General features: G+C 42.2%; 1 long non-coding RNA gene across 2 annotated transcripts; it reads right to left on the reverse strand.

The window, feature by feature from the left end:
- Positions 1 to 830: 830 nt before the first annotated feature.
- LOC131494348 (uncharacterized) lies at positions 831 to 15,477 on the reverse strand. Of its 2 annotated transcripts, none has more exons than XR_009253338.1 (3): positions 15,079 to 15,477; positions 6,174 to 6,406; positions 831 to 1,482 (listed from the first exon to the last, which is right to left on the reverse strand). It is a non-coding gene; the product is annotated as an uncharacterized LOC131494348 (long non-coding RNA). The 2 variants fall into 2 exon arrangements; XR_009253337.1 differs by lacking the exon at positions 6,174 to 6,406 and adding an exon at positions 10,469 to 10,609 and having other exon boundaries at positions 15,079 to 15,473.
- Positions 15,478 to 25,450: the final 9,973 nt, after the last annotated feature.

A 25,450-nucleotide genomic window follows, 5' to 3' on the forward strand; every position in this document is an offset into this window, starting at 1 on the left:
ATCATTAAGTGTTTCTGTTTTCAGCCACGATGGACTAGATTATACTCAACCAACTCTGTCACCAAGAACAACTAGAAAAGTTGGATAGAATTCACCACACATCTTTTTGAAGGCATTCAGAAGCTACCAAAACAGTCGGGAATTGAGAGCCCACAATCCTTAGTTTATGTTCCTCTCAGAAGCAGATTCCAAGAGAATGATTTGAGTGTAAGGGATGATTAGAGGAAACATTGGTAGGGTAGTGGGGAAGTGAGACAAGGAAGGGAAGGCAGACAAAAAAGAGCTGGTTTTTGGTTGTGTGTGGTTTTTTTTGTTTTTTATTTTTTGTTTTTTGTGGGGGTTTTTTTTGCCACTGGGATTATCCAAAGCCTGAGTCCACAGGGGAAATCTGCAATACCTCCTGTCTATCACCCAAATTGCAAGAGAGCTGGAGTATTTATACTCCAATTGTACTTCATCAGACCTTCATGACCATAACACCAAAAATACACAACGATAGTAGCAGAAGGGAAAGGTGCAGACCAATCTCTCTTATGAACACAAATACCAAAATCCAAAACAAAATATTATCAACCAAGTTTAGCTATAAGAGGATGATCCATCATGTCCAAGCTGGGTTTATTCCAAGAATATAATACTGATTTATACTTGAAAATCAGTGTAATTCATCCCATGAACAGGATAAAGAAGAAAATTATATGACCACTTACATAAAATGTTATTTAATATTCAGTTTGGATATTTATTAGACATTTTTACTTTTTTAAAACAAAGAGTGAACAATACATATTAATTTCCACTCAGCTAATTACCTGGCCTATTTTAAATAGGCCAGGGTACAAGAGAGGCTTACGGTAATTATAGGATCAAGTTTTAAAGGGCCTGGAGGAACCTCTTGGAAGGGCATATATAGAGAGAGTAATGATGATCATAAAAGAAAATGTGTATGTCTCATAAACCAGTGAAGCAAACCCAATTCTTCAGAAGTGGCAGGCTGGAAATGATTGAGAGAGGGCAAGCCTCAGGCCAAATGTAGGTACACTTTTGATATAGGTTAAAATATGGCTATATGTACATAAAGTCAGGGGATATAACTATAAGGGCCAGCATATAAAAGCATGAATCAGAAGAAAAGGAAACCAACATATCAGTCCAGAGATGGAAAGACGGCTACCTTAAGTCATGGTCCAGGTAAAGCCTTAGATGCTAATCTAGGTAGAGTACAGAAGTGAAAAGTGAGCTGCTCTTCCAGGAAAGCCAATTACAGGGGTGGAAATTCAAGTGGAATGAAGTAAGTCTAGAAGAACGTCAAGTCTAGTTGGTGGCCTGCAGATAAAGGTCCATTCAGGCAGCCGAGCCTACAGGGAAAAGTCTAAGAGGCAGATACCGGTGTCGGAAAAATCCAGCAGTATTCACACGTTCAACGACATTGAGGGTCTGCTGCGTTGTAAGCACATTCCTTTCCCTCAATGAGGGCAACATCTGGTGAGGAGAGACAAGCAAAGAAAAACAACAAATGTGACATAATAAGGTAAATGCAAAGTGAGAGCAACACAAAATGTATTTTATGAACATGAAAAGAGGCACCCACGTCAATATAGAGCTGTGCTACCCAATATGGTAGCCATTAAACCACATGTGGCTACTCAAATTTAAATTCATTAAAGTTAACTAAAATTTAAAATTCAGTTCCTTAGTGGCAAAAGCCATATGCGGCAAATGGCTACCATGTGAGACAGTGCAAATCCAGAATACTTCCACTGTTGTACAACATTCTACTAGACAGCACTGAATTCTAAAGAATTCAGAGAAGGCTTTTTGACGTCTGAGTTAAGTCTTTAAAAATACATAGAAGTTAGACAGACAAAAAAAAAAAAAAAAAGAAGAAGAAGCACATATAGCAAAAAATAAGAAACGAGTCTGGAAACAGGCAGGAGCAGATCAGTTAGCCCCAAATGTCACATACGTGAGCTTAGGTTTTATGCCATATGTTGGATGGCCCCAAACCTACTATTAGTTTAACTCAGATATGCAGAGAAATGTAGGCCTTCTATGGAGAATGTTACTTCAGAGACAGGGAAAGAGGGTGTGAAAACAGCATCCGGATCCTTTTTCTTGGTTCTGGATTCTCTCTAGCCTTTGTGGTGATCAGGGTCATGGTCCCTTGTCCCTCTTGTCACTGCTTCCACTAATGATAACAGTGTTCTAGAGCCAGCTCATAATGGCTATCGAGAACCGAGCATATGTAGCTTTTCTTTTTTTTTTTTTTTTTTTTTTTAGTGTTTAAAAAAAATTTTTTTAGTGTTTATTCATTTTTGAGAGGGAGACAGAGCATGAGCTGGGGGGGGGTGGCGGGCAGAGAGAGAGGGAGAGAGGGAGACACAGAATCCAAAGCAGGCTCCAGGCTCTGAGCTGTCAGCACAGAGCCCAATGCTGTAGTTCAGAGCCATGAACTACAAGATCATGACCTGAGCCAAAGTCGGGCACCCAACCGACTGAGCCACCCCAGGCACCCCATATATGTCTTTTCTCAGCTCTATGTTCAGTAACATCATGTTGATAGCTTGCAATCAACCAGAGTAGGAGTATTTACAGCACAGAAATCAGCAAACACTATGAATTGGGCTTTTTCTTTCCCTCCTGAGAACTAGTTTACCAGCATATTGCTAATTCCTACTTCTGCAAATAGACTCACCCCTAGGCTGGCTCTCTGCTCTGTCAGAGCTGGCTGAGACTCCCTGGCTGCTTCAGACTCACCTCTGCCTTCACTGGCACCTGTTGTTGGGGGAGGTCTTCAAGAGGATGTGACCACCAGTTTACCCAGGATCTGGACCCTGGCGATCAGAGCTCCCCACCCCTCCCCCTGTCCTTGGAATGTGCATTCCACTTGCCCTTCCACTCCTAGAAGCTGCCCTAAAGACATAGCCTTGAGATAATGACTTGTTGTTCAGACCGTCTGTACAGTATATGTGACTGAACCCATTTAAGTCCTCTATATAAATCTTTAAGATTCTGGCAGGCAGATACACAGATGTGCTCACCGTATGGCATCTGAGACAAGCCTTGTATATAAGTTCTTTTGCTTATTAAATCTGCCACCTACCAATCTGGTGTGGTCTGCCTCTTTCTTCAGTCTCTCCCTGAACTCCACATAGAGGGGTTGGTTCCAGATTACCCCTGAGAAGCTCCTGAGATTGCAAACCAACACCTGTAGATCTCCCGAGTTTCTGCCCCATCTTCCAAACGCTTCTCAAGCCAAGACTGAGAGTCCCCTGGCCTCTTGCTGTGGGGGGTCCTAGGGCAACTCTCCTAGCTATCTGGTTAGCAGACAATGTGAAGGTGGGGCTACCCTGGTGGGAAATAGTAGGACTTACACCAGACCCTCAGATCAGGGGACATGGGTCTCAATCAGTAGTTATTTCAAAGTTGGCCTGGTTTTTCCTTTGGATGGTAGCTTTGTGGTGTAATTCACTCCTTAATGATGTCTAACATTCCCTTTTAGCCCAAGATGTGTTCTCGTCTCCTTGAAAAAAAAATTTAATGTTTATTTTATTTTTGAGAGAGAGAGAGAGAGAGAGAGACAGAGCATGAGTGGGGCAAGAGCAGAGAGAGAGGTAGACACAGAACCCAAAGCAGGCTCCATCCAGGCTCTGAGCTGTCAGCACAGAGCCCAATATAGGGCTCAAACCCATGAACAACCGTAAGATTGTGACTTGAGCTGAAGTCAGACACTTAATTGACTGAACCACCCAGGAGCCCCTCTAGTCTCCTTTTTAATTGGTGTCTACATAGGTATACTCCCAGCTGAGAGGCTTAAGATTTATGAAATTTTTGGTTTCTTGGACTTAAGATTTATGAGGTTCAAAGTGATGTTTTGGTCCCAAGATCCATCTGAGGAATTTTCTAGATGCTAGTTACCATAGAATATAGAGAACCCAGAGGAAAAGAAAGTCACCACTGGAACCACTGAGGATGAGGCTTGCAAATGGTGGCAAAGGTACAATGTACCAACCCTCTGAGTCTACTTGAATACTCCCCCCCTTGCAACAGGGGGCCATTATTATACTATGGGGAGGGGGTCCCAGCAGAGGAGCAAGCTGATGCTGGATCAAGAGGCGGTACCATTTTGTGTCTTTCTCCAACAATTTCCAACAAGAAGTCTTTAGGAAGACAGGAGACAGATCAGGTTAGGGTTTGAATTATATGGCCGAGAGATGGAGGGGTCTGTGGGCAGAGGAGTTGATAGAGCAGTTCAGGTGAAGAGGCACGAAATGGCCAATAGGGGATGAAGAGCCTAAAGGGTTGAAAGGCTGGAAGAAGGTGAGCAGGATCAGAGAAGCGGAGAGGAGGTGGAGGAGTCCAAGAAAAAGTCTGTGGGAAAGAGAAAATGACCAATGTTTGGGGTGAACCGGTCGCAAATTAAGGCTACATCTGCTAGTTGTTTCCAGTGACAAACAATTGAAGATGTGGCCCATGAAGCAGGTAACTATAAAGGACTAGAAGTGAAAGTCAAGGGGAAGTTCAAGAGCAAGGCCAAGGTTGGGACAAGAAAGCTACAAGACAACAGAATATCCTAGATTGTGGTAGGATTCTTCTTTAGTGGGGAGAGTCAGCTCCACTTCAGTCTTTAGTGAGGGAGGTGGGCAGGCTCCAGCTTACCAGCGGGAGACTCCGAGAAGGAGAGGGAGGTCCTCGTGGATACCTGAGTGAGCCTCGACGGCAAATGTCCTCTTACGTGAGAACAGGGAATGGGCAACCAAGGAATGGCAGAGGGGATCCGGAAAGAAGCCAGCAGTCTTCCTGCCCCTCCTCCAGCAGTGCTCCTGGGGTGGGAGGCTGTGAGGATTGCAGACGTGGCGTCTCAGGGCATTGAGTCAGATTCTCATGAGGACCAGGACTGAAAAAAGTGAGTCTGAACACATGTGAGATGTTGAGGAGTTTGCAAACGATGAAATAAATGCTGTGGTGTGTGTACCGGGAAGGAGGACGAATGTGGGAGGACCCAGAGGTGAGCAGGTGCAGAGCAAGACAGAGAAAACAAGACAGCAGAGGTGTGAAGGGAGGGGAGGAGGTGCATTTGGCTTTTATGGTGATAAAGGACCACAGGGAAGAGAGGACCGGCTGCAAGTGATGGACAGGGCTGGGGGGAGGACGAAGAAACTCAGGCACCTGCCTAAAACACAAAGTTTAGACGGGTGCCAAAAAACCCTCATTAACCGACATAAATAAAACTTTAATGCAAAATTTTAAAAATCAAAATTAATGTCAAAAATCCATGGTGGGCAAAATAGCAAATTTTTTAATGAAGACAGACTGTTTTATGGCTCCATGTTGTACAATAATGATCGTCATTTCCAATCAGCCCACTGTTCCCAGGCCCTCCCTGTCAAGTCTCCCACGGGACAAGTTTATGAGAGTTGACAATGGCAGGCCATCGAATGACACAAGACTTCATATACAGCCATGTTAGGGGACTATTCAAAATATGGGAGGTCATTGGCTAAGTGTACATGGGGGCCCACATTTCTCCTTATGTGGCTCAGCAGGGAGCTGGAGACTGACCTCGGCTGCACTTACTTGAGCCCAGGTTGCTCTGTGCTAGGAGTGATCGGAGGGCCAGACAGAACAGGCCTGCTCCAGGACAGGCAGGGAGGATTTCCCAAGACCATGGGAACTCTGTGCTAAGAAGGGGGCTGAGACACAAAGTCCAGCGCGGTGGCAGAATGATGGTTAGTACCAAGGGCATTTTACCTTTGTGGAGCAGGTGTGAGGCATGCATAGATGCTGGAGAAGGGATTCTGAGCAGCTGCAGTGAAGGCAAGGACCTGAGAAACAGAAAACCCCGAAATCCAGACAGATCGATCTACCGGGAACACGGACCAGCCACAAAGAAGGTGAGTAACTAACGAGAGATGAACCCAGTTGCTAAAACGCAATGTCCCAAGACTGGGTTACCTAGGACAGAAACCTGCCCTCAAACATGGGGCCACCAGGGTGAGGGCAGTGCCGACAGCACGGCGACTTGATGATGAGGCCGGGAACTCAGACCCTGAGAGCCCTCATCCCTACTTCCCAGAGTGGCATCTGGTCTTAGGCGAGGCAGAAAGGCTGAGACCCTGCGCCTGGAGTGAGAGGGACCAGAGGCTTCTAGTGGGAAGAGATTTGGGCCACACCTGATCTCATATGGGAGGCCATCTTGTGCTTTGTGAGCCCATCTCATTTGAGTTGGAACCTCAGAATCTGCGTGTCGGTATGTCGATTTCATAAAGCAGCTCATGCTGGTGGCAGCACATCCCACGAGGATTCGGGAACTCACCACCTTCTCAGAGTTTGACCTTGGGCAGGTGATTGGGTTTCAGCTGTGTCTTCTGTAAAATGCAGTTGAGGACACCCATCTGGCCGCTCACTACATAGGTGTCAGGATGGCAGGGTGTAATGTCAGTGATAGAACTTGGGGAAAAAAGCATCCTGCGCTGAACGATAAGTGCCATTATTTTTCTGTAGAGCGTATTTCTAACTGCCCCTGCCTGACTCAGCCCTCAGACTCACTCAGTCACTCATGTAAGTAAGTGCAGACTATGTGCAAACAAAACGTGCCAGGTGCTGTATTTGTTGGCTGATATTTTGGTTTATAGAAGTAAGAAATGAGGAGCTTTGCAGCTCTGGGCCTCTGGCAAAAAAAAATTCTTCCTCTTTCCCCTCCCTTATTTCCTCGTTAGCCCTGTGAAGAGTAGCCAGGCTGTGGGGAGATCGTATCTGGCTGTACACAACTATGTCTTTCAAAGATGGTAATAGAACAATCGAATGTCCATCATAAGCTATATTTATCTAAACTAATATTTATAAACTCCCACACCTCTTTGCCAAAGAGATCAACAGATAATTCCCTAAGCTATCAAATCCAGAAATTTGAACCCTTCGAAATAATACCAGCAGAAAGCTCAAAGCACAACAGATGAAAGGAATACTGTGTGGCATGCATTCATTTTCAACTGATAATATGAATTGCATGTTTTTTCCACTGCCCTTCCATACACATTTACTTGAATCCCAATGCAAACATAAATCAGTTCTCATTTCAGAAGCTGCTCCTGTTTTACCATATAGACATCCATCGACGGGCAAGAGGTTTAACTGTTCAACCGATAAAATGCCAACCAAAAAATTATAATTAGGAAATATAGTTGCCCTTTAGGCACCAAATAAAATCTATGCCAGAGATTGCTAATGTGTGATGGTGCTGAATGTTGGCTAGCATTTATTATGTCCCAGGCGCTGTGCTAAGTGCTTTGCATGCTTTATTTTATTTATTCAGTATAGAAACCCATTATAAGGACTATTACTATCTACTTAGACAGATGAGGACAAGAGTCGTAAGGACACCCTGGAAGCCGTTGAGATGGTACAAAGCTTATGAAGGTGTACGATGGCTGCCTGTTTTTCCGCCTTCCTCACCCCACCCTCTGGACTATCAGCTGCTTGAAGGCAGGGACTGTGCTCCACTCACTGTTGTCTCCCTGAGGTTTAACTCTGGCCGGCCATAAAGTAGACACCCACAAAATAACTGCCCCCATCTTTCACGTTGCTCAAGTCAAAAACCTTGACATCATCCTCGGTTCCTGTCTTCCTAGCACACCTCACATCCCATCTATTAGCAAATCCCGTCCGCTTGACCTTCAAACATATGCAGAATCTGACCATTTCTTGCCCCTGCCACCATCACCATCCCGGTCTGAGCTACCATCACCTCTCCTGAATGAGTGCAACAGCCTTCTACTGGTCTCTGCACTTTCAGACCTTGTCCTCCTGCTGATCCTGCAAAAACTGAAAGCAGATATTTTCCTTAGCTACTCGAAACCCTCCAACAGCTTCTGATCTTTCCTAAGATAAAAACCCAGTGCTCTGAAGGACCCTCTAGAGCTGACTCCTATAACCAGTCTGTCGTCTCTACCTCATGTCTCAGCTCCAGCCACACTGGCCTCCTTGGTGTTTCTTAAACATGTCTTGTGTGCTCCTGCCTCAGGACCTTTGCACTGCTCCCTTTGCCTGGTATATCTGGCCTCAAATGTCTGCGCTCTCACTCTCCCAACCTCATTCAAGCCTTTAATCAAATGTCACCTTCTCAGTAACACCCTCCCTGGACACCGTAGCAGCTATTACAACACAGCCCACCTCCCAGAGCCCTGTATCATTTCCCAAAATGTATCATTACTATATGCTATTTTATTTCTTTATGTTTATTTATTTTGGGGAGAGCACAAGCAGGGGAGGGGCAGGGAGAGGGGGGCAGAGGATCCAAAGCGGGCTCCATGCTGTGCTGACAGGCTGACAGCAGCGAGCCGAAAGGGGGCTCAAACTCATGAACCGCGAGGTCTTGATGTGAGCCGAAGTCGGACGTTCAACCGACTGAGCCACCCAGTTGCCCCTGATGCACTTTTAAATGTTGGTTATTGCCTGTGCCTTCCCTCCTTTAGAATGTGAGCTCCACGAGGGCAAAACTTCTGTCCTTTTTTTTCATTGAAGTAATCCTGACACATGAGTAGGCACTCAGTAAAAATGTATTACATGGCTAAACAAATGAATAAAGCGAATGAATGGATACTTTCCCAGCTATACCAAATGTCTGATACCGCTTGGTAGATGAGTCCTACCAGCCAGCTAACGGGGGTCCATCCTGAGCGTGCCCCCGGGGGGGAGCAGACCTCCTCCTGGTCTCTGGGTCCCTGGCCTGATTCTGAGCCCCAGGAGTGAAGCACTGTCCCCTTCCTGACCGTGGCATTCACAGGCGGCTCTCAGAGAGAGGGCCTGTGCTGCGTGATCCCAGGTCCTGGGTCTCCAGGGAGCCTTCGACATGCCAAAGTCTTGCCAAGAACGTCAATGCCGCGCTGAAGGACACTCAGCGCCTGCCTTCCGTATTCCACAACACTGAACCCAAAGCTTGTCAAGTGGCCATCTGCAAGGTTAGGTCTCGAGCAGAGAAATATTATAATCCCCATTTGTTAAAAGAAAGCTTGATTGGTTTAGAATCATGTAATCACAGAATGTTAAAACTGGAAAGACTTTATAAATAAGGACTTCTTAATCTTTATGGGTCCCAGAGCCCTTTAGAAGTCTGATGAAGCATATAACCCGTTCTGAGACTAATGCTTTTAATATAATATAAACAAGGGGAAACCCATTACATTAAAATACAGCTATCAAAATATAGTTCAAACCTGGGGATGGTTGTACAACCATCAATGTAATTAATGCCACTGAATTGTACACTTCAAAATGGTTCAAATGGCAACTTCTGTGCTATTTATCTTTACCACAAGAATAAAATGCTCAGAAGTTTGTGATGTAGTACTATGCATTCAGTAACAAGATCTAGCCATGGGTCTCATAACTACTATAATTTCAAAGCAGTGAAGGGAGTAAGTGATATTCAGAAATCTCTACAACTCCCATAATGTAAAATGAAAATATATGTGATTTCTGCTGACAAGAAAGTCGCAGATCCTGGGGCGCCTGGGTGGCTCAGTCGGTTAAGCATCCAACTTCCGTTCAGGTCATGATCTTGTGGTCTGTGAGTTCGGGCCCCACGTTGGGCTCTGTGCTGACAGCTCAGAGCCTGGAGCCTGCTTCAGATTCTGTATCTCCCTCTCTTTCTCCCCCTCTTCTGCTCATTCTCTCTCTCTTTTTCTGTTTCTTTCTTTCTTTCTTTTTTCTCGCTCTCTCTCTCTCAAAAATAAATAACAACATTAAAAAAAAAAAAAAAAGAAGGAAGTCTCAGATCCTGCAAACAAGGATCCTGCAAACTGTGGTTCACTGCCTATGTTCATAATTGAAGGAAATACTACATTTCAGTTAGAGGTTAGTGACAACAAAGGTGTAATAAACAACTCTGCTGTTATAGACCATGTCGCTCTGACTGGTCCTTTAGAGATGAGAAGTCTAAGATGGGGGCAAGGGGGGAATCTAAGAAATCTAAGATAAGAAGACTGAGAAGTCTAAGCCCCAAGCCCCCAACTCCAGACATTTAGTGTTGGAGGAAACTCAGTGGACAGAGGAGGACCTTGAAGACTCAAATAAGTCATTTTGTTTACATCTAGGAATGACTACATGGGACATCAGTCATCCCCATATTCCCTTAAGGACCGCCTTCACCACCCTCACAAACCTCTCTGCCTATTGATTCCACTACAGAGACCTAAGACGTATTTTTATTCTATGTATTTGAGTTTCCTCGTCTGCAAACTGAGACCAATAACTGGGCTTAACCACCCTGGGGTGTTGTGAACATTAGATGAAATAATATATTTAAAGCGCCTATCACAGCGCCTGGCATGTTGTTTAAGATGGATAAATATGTATTAAATTCCCTCCTGGTAACTTAGCCCTCGATTCTGTCTAATGCCAACAGGTAATCTGTCAACTCAGCTGTGTGAGTTCATCGTCCAGGATTCTGTTAAAGACAACTGCTTACACTTAGTGATTATGTTGGATTTCTTTCTAGGCCAACTTTCACTTCTAGACTCCTGTTGCCTGACCTCTGCGGCCTCTGCAAAGGATGAGCTGCCACAAACTCTTCAAAGAATGTCTTTAGATTCTCGTGGCTGTTTTGTGCCTGTTTTGTGCCTGTGAAGACAAAGGAATGCCTGAGCAGGGTGAGGGTGGCCACTCACGGCCCTCACCCACGGTGCACACACTGGACAGATGTTCTCTAACCCTGTTATTCTGCAGGCCTCTGCAAACACGAGCCAGCGCTTGAAAATACTGTGTATTAAGGTGAAAGTTCTGCCAAATTCACAGGGAAAAAAAAAACTAGTCTAAAAGAGGGCTCCTGGGGCACCTGGGTGGCTCAGTCGGGTGGGCATCTGACTTCGGCTCAGGTCATGATCTCACGACTCGTGGATTCGAGCCCCGTGTCGGACTGTGTGCTGACAGCTCAGAGCCTGGAGCCTGCTTCAGATTCTGTGTCTCCCTCTCTCTCTGCCCCTCCCCTGCTCGCACTCTGTCTCTCTCTCTCTCTCTCTCAAAAATAAGTAAACATTAAAAAAAAAATTAAAAGAGGGTTCCTGACACAATACTTGTCTGTGAACAGTAAACACCAGAAAGTTTGTCTACTTGGGGGCTGTGGGCTATGCGAAGGAAGCTGACGGGGACCCCAGGATTCAGGTAATGGGGGGAGCATTTGGTGTGGGCTTGGGGGGCCCAACAGCATGGGGCAGGAGAGGGACCGGGCCCCCTTCTCTGCATACCCTGCACTTTCTTCCATCCGTGCCACATCTCTGCTGTCCTCCCACCTCCATTCTGTTCCCTACCCAGGACCACCTAATAATTTGTGGGACCCAGTGCAAAGTGAAAATGTGAGAACCCTTGTTCAAAGCTTATTGAAAATGTTCAGGACGGTGAAAACAGAACACTAACCAAAGCTCTGGCCCTTCTGCGTGCATTGGGGCCACCTGTCACTTCACGGGTCCCCTTCAGCCAGCCCCGCCTCTCCCTTTCTCTGCTGGTGTCTCCTTTCTCACACATCTGCCTCTCCGTGGTTCGTGGTTCGAGATGACACTTACCCTGGCCCTGCCCCATAGAGATATCAGGATTCCAAACTCCCAGGTGATTGGAGCTGCAAAAGCCCCTAGAGACACTCCTGATATTTTCTACACGAGGAAACCAAAGGGTTGGCTAGGGGATGACCATAGGGATATATTGATTGAACCTTGTTTTTCTGGCCAGGAGCCCCTGGCTCGCCCCACTGAATCACCTGCCTGATTACTTCTCTCCTCTCTTACAGTAAGTTTTCTTTTTTTTTTTTTTTAATGCTTATTTATTTATTTTGAGAGAGACAGAGCACAAGCCAGAGAGAAACAAAGGGAGAGAGAGAAAATCTGAACCAGGCTCCAAGCTCAGTTCAATGGCTCAACACAGAGCCCAACTCGGAGCTCAATCCCATGACCATGAGATCATGACCCGAGCTGAAATCAAGAGTCAGACGCTTAACTGACTGAGCCACCCAGGCACCCCCCCCATGACTTATTTTAAAACCGGAAGTTCATATTTCTTGATACCCTTCACCCATTTTGCACCCCCCCAAACTCCCCTACTCTCTGGCAATCACTATTCCCTGTATCTGTAAGTCTGGGTTTTTGTTTTGTTCTGTTTGGGTTTGGTTTTTTTTTTTTTTTTTGATTCAAGATATAAGTGAAATTCTATGATAGACAAAAAAAAAATATGTTTATACCTTGTGACAATGTAAATAATTGTTAATGACTCTATTCACTAAAACAGTGATCTCAAATATGAGTAACTTGGATAATTACAGTATTATTTACAATAGTGAAAACTGAACAACATTTTGCTCAAAATCCTTCCTGGAGTGTTCATTCTTGAATGATCTCAAAATGCTGCTACTACAATTTAGAGATAGTACCACTAGGTGGCACTAGGGAACCTCTGGCTTGGGAGTCCAACTCCAAGATTAGCTGTCAAGCCTTCAGAGCCCGCTGCTGGTAGAATGCTCATTGAGAATCTTTCTCAAAATGAGTTCACAATGAGTTCACAATGCCCTCCCCCACAAAAAAAAAATCCCGTTTTTAGAAGTATATTATTTCAAAAAGTAAATGAACAAAGATGTATGTACACAGTAGCAAAAAAACGTGAAACAACCCGCATGCCCATCAGAAGAGGATTGCGTACATACATGTGATATTAATGGTGAAGATCTATATTGACATGAAAAGATGTCCCTTATACATTATTTTTAAGTGAAAAGAAAGCAGACTGCAGAGCACTAACATGAAAGATGGTTATAAGGGTTAGAAACACATCCAGAATCAAATGGTCTGGAATCACACCCCAACTATTAGCTGTGTGATCTTGAGCAAGTTTCTTAACCTCTCTGGGCTTCATTTCTAAAGTGGGAATGAAAGTACTACCTTACTGGGGTTTTGTGAGGATTCAATGCAGTATTACAGGGAAAGCCCTGAGAACAGGGCCCAGCATATCCTAAGCTCCTGGCAAGTGCTTGCTACCATGATTACATACAGTGTGATCCCACCGCCTGATTACATATCCATTCTATCTGTAGGTGGACACATGCATTTTCCAGAAGGGTAAGTATCAAAATGTTACTTATATCTGGGTGGTGAACTTACAGGCGATATTTTAATTAAAGCTCTTTATCGCTTGGGGGAAAATTTTTGATGGTGGCCCTATACGCCCAAATAGAAGAGACCTCAGATGACAGCCTTCCATAACAGATTTCTAAAAAACCTAAAAGATTTTTAAATTTTTAAATTTAGTAACAAAAAAATAATTGTCTTAAAATAGATTCTACAACGCAAGCTGGTGCGGCCACTCTGGAAAACAGTATGGAGGTTCCTCAAAAAACTAAAAATAGAACTACCCTAGGACCCAGCCGTTGCACCACTAGGCATTTATCCACGGGATACAGGTGTGCTGTTTCAAAGGGACACATGCACCCCCATGTTTAGAGCAGCACTATCAACCAACAATAGCCAAAAGATGGAAAGAGCCCAAATGTCCATCGATGGATGATTGGATAAAGAAAATGTGGCATATATATACAATGGAGTATTACACGGCAATCAAAACGAGTGAAATCTTGCCATTTGCAACTACATGGATGGAACTGGAGGGTATTATGCTAAGTGAAATTAGTCAGAGAAAGACAAAAATCATCTGACTTCACTCATATGAGGACTTTAAGAGACAAAACACATGAACATAAGGGAAGGGAAACAAAAATAATATAAAAACAGGGAGCGGGACAAAACAGAAGAGACTCATAAATATGGAAAACAAACAGAGGGTTGCTGGAGGGGTTGTGGGAGGGGGGATGGGCTAAATGGGTAAGGGGCATTAAGGAATCTACTCCTGAAATCATTGTTTCACTATATGCTAACTAATTTGGATGTAAATTAAAAAAAATTAAATTAAAAATAATATTAAATATATATATACATATATAATGCCAAAATAGGCTGAAGAAAATACAAATTAACAACCATTAAAGAATTTGAAATGGTAATTAAAAATGTTCCTCCCTGAAATAAATTAAATTAAATTAAATTAAAATAGATTCTACAATGTAACTCTCTAATAATTTCCCTTTTGGGGCGCCTGGGTGGCTCAGCTGGTTAAGCATCCCACTTCCGCCAGGTCATGATCTCACAGTTTGTGAGTTCAAGCCCCACATGAGGCTCTGTGCTGACAGCTCAGAGCCTGGAGCCTGCTTCAGATTCAGTGTCTCTCTCTCGGACCCTCCCCCACTCATGCTCACTAGCTCTCTCTCTCACTCTCTCTCTCTCTCAAAAAATGAATAAACATTTAAAAAAATTTTTAAATAAAATAATTTCCCTTTTTTCTCTTTTTTCAAATTGAGTCCATCTCTCCTCTTACCAGAGCTTTTTTCGACAGTTTTCTTTATACCCACCCTTAATTCCAGCTTGTCCTGGTCAGGGCCCTCCTTTCTAGCTCACAATGACTTCAGAAGCAGCAGCTACCGCTGCTTTCTCTTCCAGGGCCCCTTCCAGCCTTCCAAGTGGGCTAAAAAGAGCTCCTCTTACTCTGTTCCTACTTCCTTTCTTCCTACCACAGGCCCCAAACTACTCTTTGCTTGAGAATTCCTCTGATTAGGTTCACCAGACACACCATTTCTCCCCCTTTTTACCACTACTTCCCTTTTTGTTCCTTTTAGATAAAAAGAACAGCTCCTTCTCCTTCTCCTCCTCCTCCTCCTCCTCCTGTGCCCACCCCACGCTTCAAACCACCTTCCTTTTTTTGTTTTTTTGGTTTTTTTTGTCTGTTTGCCTCTCGCGACTGTCCCAGGGACGAAACACTCCTCAGCCATTGCCCCTTCCTTCTGTTTTTTCTTTGCAACCTTGTCAGTTCTTTCAAAACCCAAGATTAAAATGTCAAAACCCTGACGTACACCAGAACATTTTGTGCAGAGAATTAACAGCAAATTAAACTGCTTTCATAACCGCAATCCGTGGTACTAGCTTTAATCGCGCCCCACTCCATTGTTAACGTAAAACCTGATACTGGTTATTGAATTCGTTAGCGTCTTACCTCTAGGCCCACATTGTCAATCCTAAAAACGAATAAATGGCCTTCAAATAGTCGCCTCTACATTTGAACTTTTAGAAGTCAGCTAATTCTTAAACCGCAGGGAGAAGTCAAAACTGAAGTTGGCTCCCTCTGCTGATTCGAAAGGGCCCAGGTTTTACCAACACAGATTATGACGTGGCAGATAGTGAATCTGGTATAAGGCAGTCGTTTGCGGTGGCTTAGTGATTAAAGCCATGGAAAGCAACTGCTGCTACAATTTTTTTTTAAGTGAAGCAAGAAGCAGCTACAAAATGTAATAAAAATGTGTATCACAGATGAGATAATGGTATAATTTTGTGAGAAGAAAATACGGTAATAACTTCTGACTGTACTCTAATCAGCCTTAGAAATTTAGATTGGTTCTAAAAATAATTTTTACATCAGCTTTACAGTATTTTATGTTTCAGTCAAAGATTTCTCGGGGCGCCTGGGTGGCGCAGTCGGTTAAGCGTCCGACTTCAGCCAGGTCACGATCTCGCGGTCCGTGAGTTCGAGCCCCGCGTCAGGCTCTGGGCCGATGGCTCGGAGCCTGGAGCCTGTTTCCGATTCTGTGTCTCCCTCTCTCTCTGCCCCTCCCCCGTTCATGCTCTGTCTCTCTCTGTCCCAAAAATAAATAAAAAATGTTGAAAAAAAAAATTAAAAAAAAAAAAAAAAAAAAAAAGATTTCTCTCAAGGATGCAGGTTGTTTTCTCTTTAACCCAAAACAAAGCTCCCTGGATGTATTCATTCATCAAACATGAGCTCAAAACTGATGATCAGCATTGTGTGGGGAGCACGGTGGGGAGGAGGAGGCTACAAAAACAAAAGACAGTTTCCACTTTCGAGGAGTTTATAATCTACTTAGAAAGCAAAATATACACATAAAATAACTCATGGAAAAATGTGAAAGCAACATAATAAAGTGTAACAAGTTTGGACAGTAACAACCTGAGTCACCAGATAAAATACAAGACCCCCAGTAATATTTGAATTTCATAAACAACAAATAATTTTTAGTATAAGCATGTCTCGTGCTAAAAAGAAGAGAACCGGGTATTTGTTATTTATCTGAAATTCAAAGTAACTGGGCATCCTGTATTATTGCTTGCTAAATCTGGCAACACTGAACTTGAGGCAAGTAGACTAGAGAAAGGATCCTAAGAGAGTGGAGTTGGTCAGATAAGCTTCCTACAGAATCTGAGTTTTTAGCCAACTGCTGACAGAAGCAGTGGATAGAAACAGAAGACATTCCAAATGTAGGAAGTGCGTGTTCATGGCACTGAAATAGAGATGAGCAAGTAATTCCTGCTTAGGATGGAAACCAGATGAGCTTGGCAGAAAAAAGATTTTCAAGATGGACAAGAGAACTGAAAACCACCGATGTGAGTGGATCCAGTGGGTTTCTGTCTACGGAATTCATTTAAACAACAATATTCCTACTTCCCAACCGATAAGACCTCTTCTTTTACATGGATATTCCAAATTGTGTTTTGCAGTTACACATCCCAAAGATCAAAAATGTCTTAACATTTTTAAGAATTTGTTAACATTTCCAGTTAAGAATGGATCCACTCACACCAATAGTTTTCAGTTCTCTTGTCCATCTTGAAAACTTTTTCTGCTAATATATATAATACATGTATATATATAAATATACACATATATACACACATATATACATATATATGTATTATATATAGTCTGTTAAAACTAAATTCAACTGAGTAAATTTTAAAGATCAGTGATTGATGAATCAGGCAGCATGAAATCTAGCAGATAGAAAGGACCTCTGAAATGCTATACAAAAGACTTATATGGCTAGAAAGAAGAAAAATAAGGAAGTTATACCAGGTGAGAAGTTGGTTCTTGCAAGATGACTTTCCTTTAGGGGATGGCAGAGATTTATCCATCGGACAGATTACCTGACTAGTGCTGATGAAGCCATTCCTGATTGACTGGTTGAAGATTCCATTTCTGGGAGAGCCGAAACTGTAGTTAAGTCTCTGTTTGGTAACATGGAGCTTACATATATGACTCCATTGTGGGCCTGTTGTGGGTTTTTTTGTTTTTGTTTTGTTTTTGTTTTTTTTTTCAAAATGATCCCAGTGGCTTCCAACAGTAGGATCCTGGTACCTGGAGTTTTTGCTGGGTGTGGGTTGGCAGGGGAGGGAACAGGAAGAGGTGAGTCCTAGAGATCTGCATAATAAAAAGAGTAAGCTAGAAAGTCGGGAGCCTGGAGGCTACAGTGTACTTGGTGTAGGGAAAAAGGCCAGGGAGAAGAGAAATACTGGGGAAATAATCTCTTGTCTGCCTGCCTTTAAGTCTACATTTCCTGCATCTATCAACTCATTAATAAAAATCTATTAAAAGCTGCAGAATATATAGTTAAGTGAAGAAAGCAAGATTTAGGTAATTTGTATACTATGCTACAGCTCATATGAGAACATAGCATACAAATATATTCGCTTATATTTAGTAAATATATATGATTATATTTTTTATTTTTTTTTTATTTATTTTTTTTTTAATTTTTTTTTCAACGTTTTTAATTTATTTTTGGGACAGAGAGAGACAGAGCATGAACGGGGGAGGGGCAGAGAGAGAGGGAGACACAGAATCGGACAGGCTCCAGGCTCCGAGCCATCAGCCCAGAGCCTGACGCGGGGCTCGAACTCACGGACCGCGAGATCGTGACCTGGCTGAAGTCGGACGCTTAACCGACTGCGCCACCCAGGCGCCCCTGATTGTATTTTTTAAACAACAAAAGACAACCATAAAGTAAAAACAACAATACCTATCTGGGAAAGTAGAGAGGAAATAAGGTAGAGAAGAAACAAACAGAAATTAGACTTCTTAAGATGGGTCTTGTTTGAGAGATTTAACTTGGGGATCATGTAGATGTTTAAATAATTCGTAAGGAAAAGCAATCCTTAAAATCAAAAAGTGAAAGGAAACAAATGTGTATCTAGTTGGTGATATAACCATCAGAAAGAAGCCATTCTAAGTGATTTTAAAACAAAGTGATTTGAGTGGCATCCTCTGTGAGATATAGCCCAAGGATGAGAGGAGCTATGTAAAACAAACAAACAAAAACATTAATAAGGAGGTGTTGAAGTTTATACTGTTTGTATCTGCGATTGTATGTATATAACCTGGGATAAAGCAAATGAGTTATTATGTGATGTCCCAACTCTCTTATTTCCAACATTATTGAGAAATGAGATTCTTGGTATGAAAAGAAGAAAATAAATTTAATAAAAGAGGTTGAGTAAAAATCCTATAGTCATGAATTTGAAAATGATGCATTTTCTCTTTGTCTGTTGAAAAGTTCTGGAAGGAATGGCCAAAAACGTAGCAATGAGCACCCTCGTACCCAAATTGTGACCTTGAAATACTCTTTCCACTAAAAGGAATGAGGGCTTCTTATAAAGAACTAATTCTAGGGGCAGAGGAATGCAAGGTGAGCTTGGAACATCTAGTCATTCCAGACAACGGAGAATGTCAGAGACTACAGAGTCCTGCCTAAAGGGCTCTGGAGACAATTTAAAAGGGGCTCCCACTGACCAAAGGTGAGACCACTGAGCATCAGTATGAATTCTAACAGCAAAGGATTTAAATACATCAAAGACATTTATTTCATTAGTTTATAAACAGAATAAAGCAAATTAAAACCTATTGGTCACTGTTGGATACTAGTGAGACAGCTTATTTTTTCGAAAACTGATAAAAGGAAATAACCAAGCATTTATCCTGCCTTTCCTATATAAACTATACACTGTGTAACCAAATAGTATTCCAGCTAAGAAATGAAGAATAAATAACAGAATTAGAACATCACCATTCTGCAATCCCAAATGAATGAAAGGATCTGGGCACGAACCATCAATGGCTGCTGGCATTACAAGGAGACACGGCCAGATGGAAGGATCACATGACCCATGAAAACTGGTCCTGCTGAAAACTCAAAGCTGAATCTGACAAAGCCTGGAGATCTAACTACCAGTTCACAAGAACCATAGGAGACAAAGGAAAAAAGCTACACACTATAGGTGAGCAATTAGCAAAATTCAGATGACCGGTTTTTTCCATAATTGCAATTGGGAAAAAACAAAGGTAGGGTAAGAAAAACTATGGATTAAACAGGATTCAAGACATATTGAGAATCGCAGTGTATGGACCTTAATTGGATCCAGATTCAAACAAGTAAACGGATTTTTTCTTAATTATTATCTTTATGAGAAAGTTAGGAAATTAAACAGTGGTTTGATAGTTGATATTAAAGAATTTTTCTTAGGTTTAATGCGTGATAATGGTATTATGGTTATTTTTTAAAAAGGATGCTTTTCTTAATCTTTTAGAAATCTATACTTAAATATTTACAGGTAAAAAGACACAAAATCTGAGATTTGTTTCAAATGAATCTTGGGGAGAAGAGTAAGAAATAAGATGAATCAGACTGGCCATAAAGCTATCATCACTGAAGCTAGGAAATGAGTACAGGGGGTTTCATTGTACTTTCCTCTCTACTTTTACACGTGTTTGAAATATTCCTTAATAAAAAGTTTTTTAAGGGGCTCCCGGGTGGTTCAGTCGGTTAAGCGTCTGACTTCAGCTCAGGTCATGATCTCAAGTCTGTGAGTTCGAGCCCCACGTCAGGCTCTGAGCTGACAGCTCAGAGCCTGGAGCCTGCTTCAGATTCTGTGTCTCCCTCTCTCTCTGCCCCTCCCCTGCTCATGCTCTGTCTCTCTCTGTCTCAAAAATAAATAACAACATTAAAAAAAAACTAAAAAATAAAAAGTTTTTAAATCTATATGGCCCACTAATAACAGTTGCAATTTATTGAACGCTTAATATGAATTTTTCTATTTGACCCAGACAACAACTCTGTGAGGTAGGTATTATTTTATCATGTCCATTTTAGAGATAAGGAAATTGAGGCAGAGAGGTTAATGAAGATTGTAAAGATTCCACATCCAGAACAAAGATTCAAATTCATTATATTAACCACCATCCTTCAAGTGGGTTTTGTGAAGACTTCATAATGGTGCTGAATCCCCTGTATAGGTTTACATGAAGTGAAAACAGAAGATGTCCTGGGGGACAGTTGACATCTGGGGTTCAGTCATTTAAAAAATGTTAAATCTCCAAAATATATAACAAAAATTATTAGGGATAACAACAGCTTGTCCAAGCCATGCCAGGGAAAAATGCATCTCTTCTTCTATTCATAATAAAAGCCTATTTAAGCCAACTCATTATTCCCCACCCCCCACCCCCCCAAAAAAGTATTTACTGAGCTTTTCAAGGAATGAAAAGGCCAGCATAACACTTATAAACCGGCAAAAAGACAAATGGTCCTTAAGGGAATATGAATTTGAATGTAAAAATTTAAACAATGGAAATCAGTCTGCTTCTTAGATCCCCTGATGGATGAAGTTTGGTCCATTTCCAGTAGCCATCAGAAGATGCCAGAAGTGGCCAGCTGGCCCACCTGTAAGACCATCTGGAAGGCGGGGAAGTGCTGGCCACACGCTGGTCAGGCTGACCCCAGCGTTGGCTTGTTTGTTCATTTCTACAGTACCTGTGGAACCACGAGGGGTAGTTATACAAGAGTGATAGCAACTCCAAAATCATCCACAGCTTCAAAGAAATTAAAGTGTCTCATCGAGATAGTAAAGGGGACTTTCCAGCAACGGAATGAGTCAAACTTAGAATGACCTATTACCAAGTTTTTAAAAATTCGCCTGGAGAGCATCCCTGGTCTAATTTAAGGCCAGTATCCTCTTTTCCTCTGAATGTAACTCAGGGAAGCTATCTTTATCATTCTGCTTGTATCTAACAACCCAGACATTAAGTCCCTGACGTGAATATATAGCTTTGAGGTTGAAAACCATTATCTCCCCTAAACATTCTGTTCTGGGAGGAAATCGCTTTTTATACAGCAAGAGACCAGCCTAATTCTTCACTCTTTTCTGAGAAACAAAGATACAATATTCACAAGGATCCTTCAGACACTAGAGATAAAATACTTGATCATAAAAAAAGATGGGTTTTAAATCTTACCAGATTCACGGGGGAAGTGAGTGTGGAATAGATTTTCAATAGCCCTTTCCCCATCTTGAAAGATAAACAACCAGAGTTGTTTTATCACAGTGTTACCGAATTCCAAGCCCGTCACATGGTAATAAGAGGTTAAAAAAAGAGAGAGAGAGAGAGAGTACAGAAAATTCAGTATCTATCACTGTTTAATGCAAATGCTCTCATAAACAATAAAAAACCTTAGGGGGAAAAACCCACATGGATGCTCAGGGGAATTATAAAAAGAAAGAATAATGAAATTGTTGAGAAATTGAAAAAATATGTAGTAATATAAATATAAGTAAATTAGTAAATCAAAAAGTATTGCAGTAGATTTTCTATTTTAATCATTTTTTTTCCATTAAAGAAAATGTGTCAATATTTTGTACACAATCAGAGGAATAATAGATGTTGAAGTGCTCAAGGAAAAAACCAAACTCATAGATACAGAGAACAGATTGGTGGTTGTCAGAGGTGGGCAGTGTTGTTGAGCAAAATGGGCGAAGAGGGTCAAAAGGTACAAACCCACTTATAAAAGGAATAAGTCATTGGGGTGCCTGAGTGACTCAGTCGGTTAAGCATCTGACTCCAGCTCAGGTCATGATCTCACAGTTCGTGGGTTTGAGCCCTGCGTCAAGCTCTGTGCTGACAGCTCAGAGCCTAGAGTCTGCTTTGGGTTCTGTGTCTCCCTCTCTCTGCCCCTCCCCTGCTTGCTCCCTCTCTCTCTCTCTCCCTCTCTCTCTCTAAAATAAATAAAACATTTTTAGGAATGAGTCATGGTATATAATACACAGAATGGAGACTATAATTAACAATACTGTATTGCACATTTTAAAGTTTCTTTTTTTGTTGTTTATTATTTATTTTTGAGAGAGGGAGAGAGACAGAGCATGAGTGGGGGAGGGGCAGAGAGAGAGGGAGACACAGAATCTGAAGGAGGCTCCAGGCTCTGAGCTATCAGCACAGAACCCAATGCGGGGCTCAGACCCACAAACTGTGAGATCATGACCTGAGCCAGAGCCAAAGTCGGATGCTTAACCAACTGAGCCACCCAGATGCTCCTGAAAGTTTCTAATAGAGTAAATCTTAATAGTTCTTATCACAAGAAAAAAAATCACGACTCTGTATGGTGACAGATGTTAAGGAGACTTACTATGGTGATCATTTCATAATACATACAAATACGGAATCATTATGTGGTCACCTGAAACTAATATAATGTTATGTCAATTATACCTCATAAAAGAAAAGACTGAAAATGTGTTCAGGTAACACAGTGATGGAAACAGTCCACAGTAGGGATAAGCACGCAGCATGGTGATAAACATTAAGTGACATACTGGATCCTTTCTCCTTTGATGGCCTGCAGAGAACACTTAGGAACATGAAGGCTACTGAAGAGGGACAGAAAGTCAACTTCAAAGAGCTAACGCTGGCCTTCTTTACCAACCTACCCGGAAAAAGAGATGTTGTTAGGGTGCTCTTGGTCTCCATAGCTGTGCACATTTACACCACGGCTTGAGATAGCACAATGACAATGTTGTGCAACATGAGCCTTGATTTATGAACATAATCCATCCTAATAAAAGAGTTTTCCCCTCAGAAGATCTGTGAAGCACCAAACGGGTTATTCACAGTAGTTATGACAAATCACCACTTCACCAAAAACGTATGTGCACAGATTGTTATTACTTTTTCTCACATTACATTGTAATTATTTGTATATGTGTGTGTGTGTCACCAAGAGATTCTATTTTGTTTCTCTATGTGACACGTAGAAGTACCCACACAGAGAAGGCATTTGAAAGAAGAACCTTGGGATAATAGGGAAATGTACATTGTATCTTTCTCAGACCCTCACTCAGGCTTGATGCCCCTTTCTGTAGCCCCAAGGATCTTTCTATTCTCTTGTTCGTAGGAATCCATCTCGCCTGGCAAACGACTCAAGAGAAATGTTCAAGAAGCTTTCCTGTCCTCATTTACTCAATACTTTAATATCTGCTATCCACCAGATTCACTGTTTCCTGATCCATAGCCTTTCAAAAGCAGCTATATTCCATCTAGTGGTGTGCTGGTAAATGTTTAACAACCAGTTCTCAGAGCAGGAAATGGAGGGACAGATGTGACGTGTAGCAATTGCCAATTTCTGTGGTGTAAATACTCCTACTGGGGCTGATTTCAAGCTACCTATGTGACTTCACTGAGCTCAGAGTTGAGAAGAGATGCATGTAATAGGCTCTCACAATCAGTTTACCATTAGTTTACATCTTATCAATAGGCTATCGTCATCAGCACGACCTTGGAGTTGGACAGAGTTGGAATCTAGCCCCAACTCTAGCACTGGGTGACTTTGGACAACTTATTTAATTTCTTTAAGCTTCCATTTCTTTATCCATAAACTGGAGATAATAGTAGCTACTTTACAGTTCTTGAATGTTGGAAATGAAGCAATGCCTTCACCATAGCAACTAGCACATAGTAGGTACTTAAGAAATATTAGGTTCTAGGGGCTCCCGGGTGGCTCAGTCAGTTAAGTGTCCAACTTCAGCTCAGCTCATGATCTCACAGTCCATGAGTTCAAGCCCCGTGTCAGGCTCTGTGCTGACAGCTCAGAGCCTGGAGCCTGCTTCAGATTCTGTGTCTCCTTCTCTCTATGCCCTTCCCCTGCTCATGCTCTGTCTCAAAAAATAAATTGAAAAACATTAAAAAAAATTTTTTTTAATAAAAAAGAAATATTAGGTTCTGGGGTGCCTGGGTGGCATGGTAGTTTGTGTCCAAACTTGGCTCAGGTCATGAACTCATTGTTCACGGGTTCGAGCCCTGCATCAGGCTCTGTGCTGACAGCTGGGAGCCTGGAGCCTGCTTAAGATTCTGAGTCTCCCCCTCTCTCTGCCCCTCCTCTGCTCATGCTCTGTCTCTCTCTTTCAAAAATGAATAAATGTTAAAAACTGTTTAAAAAAAAAGAAACACTACCTTCTATCATCATCATCATCTTTATTACTATCCTACCCTTCAAAGTGGTCACCATTCGGTGCTTCTGTAGATGATCAGTATCCCACCTTTCCCATCTGTGCAGACTGCCAGTTGTCACCGGCAATCCTACCCTACCTGGCTTATTGTACAAATATCTGCCTAGGCATTAGCTTACCAAAATCCTGTTACATTTTCATTTTCAGCTTCAAACTAGTGAGAGATACGTCTCGAATATTTGCCATTGAGAACAAATAGAACTAATTTTCTTCTGTAACAGGAAAAGGGAAATGGAGCCTGCATTTGTTGAATACATATTTTGACCCACATGGCATTGTGCTAGGGGGTTTGTCTGTTACCTCTTTCTTTTTTTTCTTTTTTCTTTTTTCTTTTTTTTTTTTTTTTTTGAGAGAAAGAGAGAGAGAGAGAGAGAGAGAGAGAGAGAGAGAGAATCTTAAGCAGGCTCCATGCCCAGCATGGAGCCCTATGCAAGGTTCTGTCTCACGACCCTGAGATCATGACCTGAGCCAAAATCAAGAATTGGACACTTAACTGACTGAGCCACCCACATGTCCCTGTCTGTTACCTCTTTTAATCCTCACAATAACCGGGAGATATTAAATCATAGTCTCGATTCAATGGATGAGAAAACTAAGGCTCAAAGAGATTAAGGAACTTGCCCGAGGTCACATAGCTAGTGATACAAAGCCAGGGTTTTTTTTTTTGTTGTTGTTGTTGTTGTTTTACACTGTGCCATGGTATTAACCTTGTCAAGAATGCTCAAGTGGTCAGATGACAGACTAAGGCACTAGCTGCCACAACTAGTGAATGTATTGGACAACTGAGGTTAAATGTAGCAGGTTAAATGTAACAGGAACTCGATTACAGTGCCTTATAAAAGGATTCTTTTACTCCTGTATCAAGAAGTCGAGAAGGAGGCAGACCAGGCTTCACACATTTTCTCGAGAAAGTTCTCAAGGCCTCAGCTTCCTTTGGCTTCCTGCTCATCAGTCTTCAGCATGTGGTTTTCTTCTTTATGGGCATAAGAGAGCCTCTGCCCCAACACTACCTCCAGGTATTACATCTATGTTCCAGACAGGCAGAAGTAAAAAGACACTTATTTCCTAAGTGTGCTTCTTTTTTATAAGGGGAATAATCACTCTCTGAGAACCACCATCATGTCGCCTTTTGCTTAAATCTCATTTTGTATATTCCATTCTGGAGTCTTTGGATCATTTGCAACTAGGAGTGGCCTGAACTAGGTCACAAGACCATCCCTGGTTGCAAAGAATCCAGAGAATTATGT

The sequence above is a fragment of the Neofelis nebulosa genome, chromosome 14 (genome assembly GCF_028018385.1).
Source record: "Neofelis nebulosa isolate mNeoNeb1 chromosome 14, mNeoNeb1.pri, whole genome shotgun sequence".
In the NCBI taxonomy this organism is placed as follows: domain Eukaryota; kingdom Metazoa; phylum Chordata; class Mammalia; order Carnivora; family Felidae; genus Neofelis; species Neofelis nebulosa.